The sequence below is a fragment of the Myotis davidii genome, unplaced genomic scaffold, assembly GCF_000327345.1.
Source record: "Myotis davidii unplaced genomic scaffold, ASM32734v1 scaffold452, whole genome shotgun sequence".
Taxonomy (NCBI): domain Eukaryota; kingdom Metazoa; phylum Chordata; class Mammalia; order Chiroptera; family Vespertilionidae; genus Myotis; species Myotis davidii.
Window position 1 is genome coordinate 1,468,927 of NW_006284245.1, and position 9,933 is coordinate 1,478,859.

Sequence of the window (9,933 nt, forward strand, 5' to 3'; positions counted from 1 at the left end):
GGATAACTTTAAATCAGCTCCTGTAACATGTGTATTGACATGCATCCTTAGGGAACCATCAGGATCAGTGAGCTTGGACCTCCATATCACTGTCATTTAACTGGATGGAGGGAGTTTAGTTCATCTATCTGGTTGCCAAAGCAATTGTGCCAAAATGATTTTACTTTTGGCTCACATCGTATTTAAATATCTTTCCTAATTCTTAGCCATGAACTAACTGAACTATTTCTGAAGAATATTAGAGGAACATGGATGCAGAGCACTGTGTCTGGTTTTGTGTTTATTATTCTATTTACCTATTTGTGAATCTACTTATAGATTTTTTCACTTTAATAAAAAATAAGTGAGAAATTATGATCAGATTTTTAGATAAGGAATATATTTCCCCTAAGAAATAAGTTATGGCAGGTCAACTATGCCACACATGAAATTATCCTGACACTTTATTCTTCTCAGAGCAAATGTCATTTCCTGAAACCTTTTAGGCCATTAATGCATCACACTTCAGCCAATGTGATGACCCATCTATTTTTATAATTTTTGTGCTTACTTGATAGTTTCATTCACAGTTGGGACAGTTTCTTCCTGTTTTGTTCACCGCAAATGGCCAGTGTCTGGAATGAGTCTCATACATGGCAGGCACTCATTGAATTAACAAATGAATGGAGATGTTAGCATTACAACCTGGCAAAGCAGTTTTAAATGCTTTTGAAAATATTTAAATAATTAAATACTAAAAAAACTTTCAATAGTATGTGATGAGGATCTCTTCCGTCACAAAATTTGATATAATGCTGTATTACACATTTCTATCCTTTCTGATACTGTCAAAAATGTCTAAGTGATGATAAAATGTCATCGTCAATGATATTAGTGTTTCTAGAATTGCAGACATCATGAACCTGGCATATCTAAAACAAATATTTATCTAACAAACCTAAAATATCTCCTTTTAGGCTGCCAAAGGATAAATGAAGCTCCTAATGAATCATCATTCTTATTTAGCCAGGTTTAGATTAAAAGAAAATCTAGATGGATTTGAGTAATTCTAGTGATTTGAATTGATTTTGTAAACAATTCCCAGCCTGTGACTTAAAGAAATGTTTAATATGTCTTCTTTAAAGACATGCTATTAACTGAGCTAAAATAGTCTCAGCATCCTTCATGATGAACAAAAGCTCCAAGTGCTCTGAACATAAATGACTTGCGAAGATTCTACAATATGTTATCGCATATTTACATATTTCTTTAATAGATTTATATATAATTATTAAATAATCCTCTGGTTATGCTTAGAATGTAAAATTTTACTTGTCTTTCAGATAATACAAAATAATTTCTAAGACAATTCTCTTGAGTGTTTGTCTTATCTGATTGTAAGTATGCATAGTTGACATTTGATGAATATTAATCATCCTTTGAAAGCAAAAACATAGATTCTTTTCCATTCTAACTACGTATTACTGACTTCTGGATAATTATTGAAACGAATGGTTTCTTTTCTCCAGTTTGCCACACAAGAAGATGTTCAATGCTGCCCTTTCAATCAAGATGCTAAGTAGACCACCACCAGCAGCTCTGGGGTAAGCATCATTGCTTTGATGAATGTTTCACAGCAATTCTGCTTTAAAAAATGTTGATGCTGGTAAAGATCAGCCCAACCTGATTCTTTAACAAGGCACCATGATGGGTGGTCCTGATTTTCCAAAATGCCAATGACCACCCCAAAATAAATTATGTTGGAATTCCAGGCATTCTAGGTGGACCCTTGAGAAAGTACCAACAAGGCAAGAATGGCATCTGGAGCACTCTCTCCGTGTTTACATAGGACCATAAATCCCACTTGATAGACACTGTCCTCCCATTAAGATAAGCCTGAGAAAGGTGCCTCGGTCCCCATGTATGTCTGAATCTCTGAGTTTCCAGATCATCAATGGCAAAGGCAATTTCTTCTCTTAATTGACCACTGCGATGGTCAGGATTGCATACCACTTCCTCCCATGGCAGACATACTGCAGCAGCAACTTGTATTTTGGTTTAAAAAAAATAAATAAGTATAGTATTTATTCACTGGGGAAAATGGCCTGTATGAAAAAATTTAATTCTAAAATTGAAATGTAGCAATTAGCTCTTTTTTAAATCTTCCAAGGAACGGATACTTGTCTACCCCAAGTAAGGTGCATCATTAGCATCCTTATGATATTAGCTAATAATAGGGTGGTTATAAAACTCTATGGAATAATGAAAAACAAACCCCAATAGCCAAAATGGCTTACTACATGTTAAAATAAATACTTAAATATACTTGCTTGAGATAGCATTAAATATGCAAAGTTATTTAGCAAATACTTTTCCCTTTACAAATAAAAAAAATGAGATCTCCCACCCCAAATTCCTCTGCTAATGGCTATAGCAATTTAATGATCTTCATTATGTTCATTATCACTGCCACTGAAGAACACCAGTATCCCAGCAGCAAACCCATGCAAGATTGTAACATGAGATCATAATTTCTAGCATAAATCAATCAGATCAACAGAGGTTGCAAGAGAATGCAAAGAGTATTCTTGGAAGATGTTCAAAATCCATCATGCTCATTAATGCTCTGATTACAGCGTCTCCCGTCCGCTTGCTCTCTCATTTGAATGACCTATGCTTCCTTTTTAAAGTCAGCCCTGAGATTTCAAGTACAGATGACATTCAACAGGAAAAGAAGGAATAAACAAAACCCAAATGAGTACTTGACATCCCTAATGCCCAAGCACATGGGTCAGGGTTCACTGGGTTATTTAATCCAGCCATGCAAATTGGTTTATACCTAGGGTCTAAAGCAAATCCCACTGAGCCCAAAGGAAATTGGACAGTGGCTCTAGAAAGTTTTTTTGCCTTATTCCTTGGAAACTGAAAGTCAATTCCAACTCAAGGACTTAGCACTCACGGTTCTCTTTGTCTGGAATGCTTTCCCCCCAAATTTCTGACTCAAATGTTAGCACCTTCAAGAGATCATCTCTGCTCCCACCCTCTCATTCATTTGTCTGTTTTATTTTCTCCATAAAATGTCTCATTATCAGAACTTAAGTATTGATTTAATTGATTATTTGTTTGCAATCAGTCTCCCTCTCCCCACCAGATGTAAATTCTATGAGGACAGGTATCTTTACCTAGTTTGCTCATCAATGTTTCCTTAATGCCCTAAAGAGTGCCTGACACAGAATAGGCACTAAATATGTCTGTATTGAATAAATGAATGAAAAAGAGTGAATATCTTTGGCAAAATATTTATTCACTTCCAGTCTAGTACATAACTTGCTACTGAGTGAATGAAAAGGTAGAGTCAGTATCCACCCAATTCTTATTTAAAAAGCCTTAATTTTCCCAGAGACATAGAAGCATCGAACCGATTGTCCAACCTAAGAAGGAAAGTGGGGGTGGGATGGAGGGAGGGAGGTGGGGTTAGAGATCAACCAAAGGGCTTGTATACATGCCTATGAGCATAACCAAAGGACATGGACAGTAGGGGAATGGGGACATGTGCTGGGAAGTGGAAGCAGCCAGGGAGAGTCAATAGGGGAAAAGGAGACTTATGTAATACTTTAAATAAAAAATTTTTTTAAAGAACATTTCTTTTACTATGATAATTAACATAGGGGTAAATTCTGGTCAAATAGGTAATATAACGCTTTTGAATTGTTATTCTCCTGGAAGTTTTTGTGATCATTTGTGATATTCGGCTCAGTACAATAACAGTAAGATGGGTGTCGTGAATCCCAGGACCAGGTTGACTTGAGTGTATGAATAGCTTCACATGAGAATGGTCACATTTTCATGGAAAGGTTGGTTTTCTTTCCATGCTTGGCTCTCTGAGGGGAAGCAAGATGTGTGGACACTAAAATCAGGGGACATGGGTTTACCCTCCTCAGTAGAAAAATGACCTTGTGAAGTTTCTTCTTCCACTATAATCATACAGTACTTAATCTCATGTCTTAGTCTTCTCCATGTGTGATTTAAAAAAATACCATAGACTGGGTGATTTTAAGAAGAAACATATTTCTCACAGTCTACAGACTGGGAAACCCACAATCAGGATGCCATTAGGTTTGTATCCAAGGTGCGGGCTGTCTTTCTGGCTTTCAGGCAGTTGTCTGTGCACTCGGAGGAGGGAGGGAGGGATGGAGAGAGAGAGAGAGAGAGAGAGAGAGAGAGGGAGAGAGAGAGATGGTTGGAAGCAAGCTCTCTGGTCTCTTTTTATAAGGACACTAACCCCATAATGAAGACCACACCCTCATGACTTCATCCCAAAGGCTCCATCAAATTGGGGGTTAGGGCTTCAACTTAGGAATTTTGGAGGAACACAACCACTAAGTCCATAGCATTTCATAAATGTGTTTTACATGGAACAACACATATGAAGTACCTACGACATGGCTTACATGGAACAACACATATGAAGTACCTACGACACTTTGGTAGAGAGTTTATGAATAGAGTGTTTAAACTTCACATGTGGATTTTATTTCAGTTCACACAAAAAATATGCTGATCCCATCACTTGTCTCTCCGCTTAAAATTTAGTTCATTGCAGGTGTTGGAACACTGTCATTTGATTTACATTTCCTGGCCAGGGATGGTCAGGATGTGGTTCATCTCCTGCTCAGGGTCAAAGCCAGTGTCATGGAATGACAAACAGTAAACACCAGCCCTGGCTGGTGTTGCTTTGTCTAACTTACTGTGAGCTTACCAAACCAAAAAGAGCTATTAAAAATGGTGCTTTTGAAACCAACTCACAATTTGGTTAATGATCACCAGGGGGGATGACAAAATGCCCCTGGGAGCCCTGGTAATTTTTCAGTGGATGCCAAAGAACTGACAGAAGGAAAGCTTGAGACAAAATTATGTGCTAAGTGGCAGCCAGTTCCAATCAGCAACTTAAGGGACAAAACCCACACATGAATATGCCCCAAATTGGGAGAGGAAATCAGTGAGTGTAAGAAGCCATGACTCCCCCGGATATTGACATATATGACTAACTAGAGGCATGGTGCATGAATTTGTGCACAGTTGGAGTCCCTTGGCCTGGCCAGTGATTGGGGCGATCAGGGTGATCGGGGCCATCTCGCCCAGTCCTGATAGGGGCCAATTGGGGTGGCCGCCAGTGGTATGTCAGATCATCACTGTTCAATAGAAATGTAATTAAAGTCATAAATGCAAACCATATATGGAATACAAAAAATTTAATACCCACATTGAAAAAGGAAAAAAGAAACATGGAAATTTAATTTTAATAATTTTAAATGCAAATATTATAAACATTAATTTCAACATGTAATCAATATAACAATTTTTATAAATATTTATATTTTCTTTCTAATATAAGAATTCTCTTTTAATCTTTTAAAAATATACATATTTTTATTTATTTTACAGAGGAAGGAAGAGGGGGAGAGAGAGAGAGAGAAACATCCATGATGAGAATCATTGGTCATACATGCCCCCCATGGAGATCGAGCCTGCAACCCAGGTATGTGCCCTGACTGGGAATCGAATCATGATCTCCTGGTTCATAGGTCCATGCTCAACCACTGAGGCATGCCGGTTGGACAAGTACAACAATTCTTAATGAGATATTTTCATCTTTCATGGGGTCCAGTGTGTACTTCACAATCAACACATCTCTGTTCGCACTCACCAGGAACAGGCACCGACTTGCATAATTTCCTGCTTACCTACTCACTGCTAATCTACTCTTCTAATCTACTACCTACTCAGACAGGCTTTACTAATCCCACTGTGTTGTATGAACTGGTTTCAGTGATGATGAGCTCCTAGAAGGGGGCCTGGTTTTACCAATGCTCAAAGCTCTGGGCGAGGCAGTTTCTAACACAACAAGGTAAGCCCTCAGAGAAGGATGGTCCTACCAGTGAGGAGAGAATGCTGCTTGGGGGCCTGACCTTTTGCTGGGAAGTAGAGATGTGGGTGTAGGTGTGAATACAAGGGATTGCTATGGATGAAGCTGTTTAGAGCCACTGGTGAGAGATTCGTTTAGGAACTTATTGTTTCACTGTATAAACAGAGTCTCATAGCTGAAATGTGTTTCTCTGTAAAAAGTTGCATTAATCCTTCCCCATTTTTGAAACGTTTCCTTTTAACATCATGCCTCTGATTTCTTCTCTCTTTTCCCTATTGCATGAATCATGTCATTTTCGTAAACTTATGATATTTTGACATCTCAAACATTGCTCGTGCTGGCTGGGGAGAGACTGCCCTCTGGGTAAGCATTTCCTGGAGATGGCAAAGGGCTTAGCAAGGAGATGCCTTTCTCATGAAGATCACCAACTCTGAGTTCATACTCCCAACAATCCCTTTACTAACTTACACACCAGACACTATTCCCCCTGCCCTACACACCCCAGCACCAGGCGCCAGGTGGCTAGAGACTGCTCCTGGAGCTCCGTTACTCACCCAGCCAATCCCAACTTGTTTCCCTGGCCTGCCTTGCCCTCCCAGTGGAAACCCCAATAAAGGCTGTGGTCCGGGTTTGCCCCTGGCTCCTGTTTCTGCCCCCTGACCAACAGCACACTTACCCTGGTGCTGCCCACGTGGCCCTGCATGAGTGCCCCTTCCACTTGAGAGGTATAAGTAATAAATGCTTTCAATGGCACGGGCCTCTGTGTTGTCACTTAACCACCTCCATAAATTAAAATCCCAAGAGTCCCAAAGACACACATGTCTGCTTCTCTCTCACTTGTTTTATACTTTAGTTGTTTTGGACACATGTCCTTGACAGAGGAGAATTAGAATCCAGACTAAAGGGTCTTTCAGAGAACTTAAATTTGTGCTCGTACAGAAAGGGGAGGGCCTTCAGGGACATGGCTAACTGAGCAAACAGCATTGTGGGTGATGAGAACAAAGGCTGTACACGTGATGCAAAGATTCCTATAGAGTATACTATGAAGGCAACTGAAGGCTAGGATGGGGCTTATGTATCAGGTACGTGCTGGGTGGTTTTCCTGTCCCATCTTATTTAAACATGCTCAGTACACAGATGAGATGCAGAGAAGTGGAAGCTTACTCAAGGTCACACAGCCAGGCGTAGGCTGGATTTGAACCCAGAGCCTTCCAATGCACCATGATCTGATCCCCACACTACGTTCTCCCCTTCTAGAAGATCTAATGTCGTGAAGAAAAAAGTGAACCTAAACGTGCTGCAGCAGCAGTCATGTCTGCTGATTCTGGATGCGTGAGGCATGATCGTTTTTAGACATAGCATTTGGGTGCAAAAAATATGGAGGGGAAATCATATATTTTGGTTAGCAATGAACAGGGTTTGAGGAAAAGTGATTTGGGGTCACATGGGAGACAATGCCAGACTTTGAGAGCCAAGAAGTGTTTCTCCTAGTGGGAAAGGAAACAATTTAGGTTCCAGAGGTGCAGCCAGATGCTGGCCATGTCTGGGAGAAGTCTGCACAGACCAGATGGAATCAAGTCGTTTCCAAAACCAGTTGAAAGAAGCGGCAAATTTCAGCTTTTTTTTTTTTCCAACTTATGACTCCATAGTCTAATTTATTGATTTTCTCAAGTCGATTACATTACTGCTATAACTCAGTCTGCATTCATGAATGTTTCATGGAGAGGGTCTGCTACTCTCCTAGGCGATGAGCGGAAGTGGGAGGAAGGCTGTGTAACAGCAGAGCACTCGCCTTCCACAGCCGCTGGAGAATATGAATCATGCAGAGATTTTCCTTTCACAATAAGATATTTTGTGTCCATGCATTTTTCACACAGATAAATTAGCAGATGAAAAGAAAAGGATGGATCTGAATAATAAACTCCTTGAAAAACAAAGACAATTGGTGCTTCTGGGATGTTTAACTTATTGTATAAACAAAAGGGTGAGAAATGGCACCAAAAAGGATCTATTACTGGAAGTTTGGGATTAAATGGAGAGGAAAAATTTAATTAGATTTTCAGGAGTGATTATTAACATTGTTTTTGCATTAAAATACTTACTTGTGGTTGAATAGATACTGAATACACTCACCGGTGACCTCTTTGACTCTTCAGACCATTTCAAATGACAAAATTTCAAGGTGACCATTTCCCAAAGTTGAAACCAAGACATAATTGGGTTCCTAATCATTGAAATTCAAATTAAACATTTTGAGTTAGAGAGAAATGAGGAGAAGGAGGATGACATGGTGTGGGTAGCAGAAAGGTTCGCCATGTGTCCCATCCACCGCTCTGCTATGTGCCCTCTGTGCTCAGGAGCAGCTTCCGAAGGAAAGGCATGGCTACCTGGGGAAGCAGGGATGTCTGCGAAGGTGACTCATGGCCTCTTACCAGGAGCCATTTCGACCCCCTTTGATTTGTGTATCTTTACGATGATATAGTATGATTTCTAGATGTCTCTTTTGGGGAACAATTTATTCTGGAACAGATATTGTTTTCTAGTGTCTGTAAGATGGTTAAAGCAAACAGGGTTTTCTAAGTATAGACATAGCAAATAAGAAAGGAGAGACGTGCAGGAGGAATTTCACAAGGGGGGTCAATTGGTAGTGAGCTTAGGGCAGTGGTCGGCAAACCGAGGCTCTTTGGCCCCTTGAGTGTGGCTCTTCCACAAAATACCACGTGCAGGTGCACACGTACAGTGCGATTGAAACTTCATGGCCCATGCACAGAAGTCGGTTTTCGGCCTGAGCAAGTCTATTTTGAAGAAGCAGCGTTAGAAGAAATGGGTGTGGGTCGGTCAGTCAGGCGACGGGAGATGCGGAGCAGGCGGGCGGTGGGATATGCAGCGCAGGGGAGGTACATTGTTTTGAGGTGTGTTCACTGAGGTCTACCCCTTCCAACTCTCCCATCCACACTCGTCTATCTTAAACAAGTATACAAGGCGAGTGTGGATGGGAGAGTTGGAAAGGGTCGACCTCATCAAACTTACCTCAATCAGATTGAGGACATTTTTAGCAAAGGTCAGCTTAGGAGCACCCTAATGAAGTTAATAACAATGTACCTACCTATATAGTTTAAGTTTAAAAAATGTGGCTCTCAAAAGAAATTTCAATCGTTGTATTGTTGATATTTGGCTCTGTTGACTAATGAGTTTGCCGACCACTGGCTTAGGGGGGCTGCTTGAAGGAGATCATTTTTCTGACTGACTTATTTTGCTTAGCATAATAGTCCCAAGGTCCATCCATATTGTCACAGTGGCAGTATTTCATCTTTTCTTCTGGCTGAATAGTATTCCATTGTATACCAGTATATGTACTGCATCTTCTTTATCCAGTCACCTACTGAAGGTCACTTTGGTTGTTTCCATGTCTTAGCCACCATGAATAATGCTCCAAGGAACAAAGGGGACCATATATATTTTCAAATAAATGTTTTCAAAACTTGTGGGTAGATTCCCAGAAGAGAGATTTTTAGGTGATACGATAGCTCTATCCTCAATTTTTTGAGAAATTTCCATACTGTTTTCCATAGTGGCTGTTCGTTTATATTCCCACCAGCAGTGTATAAAGATTCTAACACAAGTAACTTCTTGTCCTGTTGATAATAGCCATTCTGACAGGTGTGAGGTGGTATCTCATTGTGGTTTTAATGTGTATTTTCCCTGTAGCTAGTGAAGTTGAGCATCTTTTCATGTCAGTTACCTTTACAATTAACTTATCCTATCTAATAAAAGACAAAAATGGTAATTGGCATACGACCAATACCCTTTTCATTAGCTAATCAGGGCTATATGCAAATTAACTGCCAACTAAGATTGGCAGTTAACTGCCAACAAGATGGCGGTTAACTGCCAACAAGATGGTGGTTAATTTGCATATGTAGGCACAATGCAGGGAGGCGAAAGGGAAAGCAGGAAGAAGCCCCCTGCCACTGACAGTGATCAGAAACCCAGGGGGGAGCTAAGAGCTGGGGGGCAGGGCAAAGGTG

General features: G+C 40.2%; 1 pseudogene; it reads left to right on the forward strand.

Annotated features, from left to right (window-relative positions):
• The first annotated feature begins 1,524 nt into the window (after nt 1–1,524).
• The window catches only part of LOC102751927, a 35,680-nt pseudogene continuing 27,271 nt past the window's right edge, over nt 1,525–9,933 (forward strand).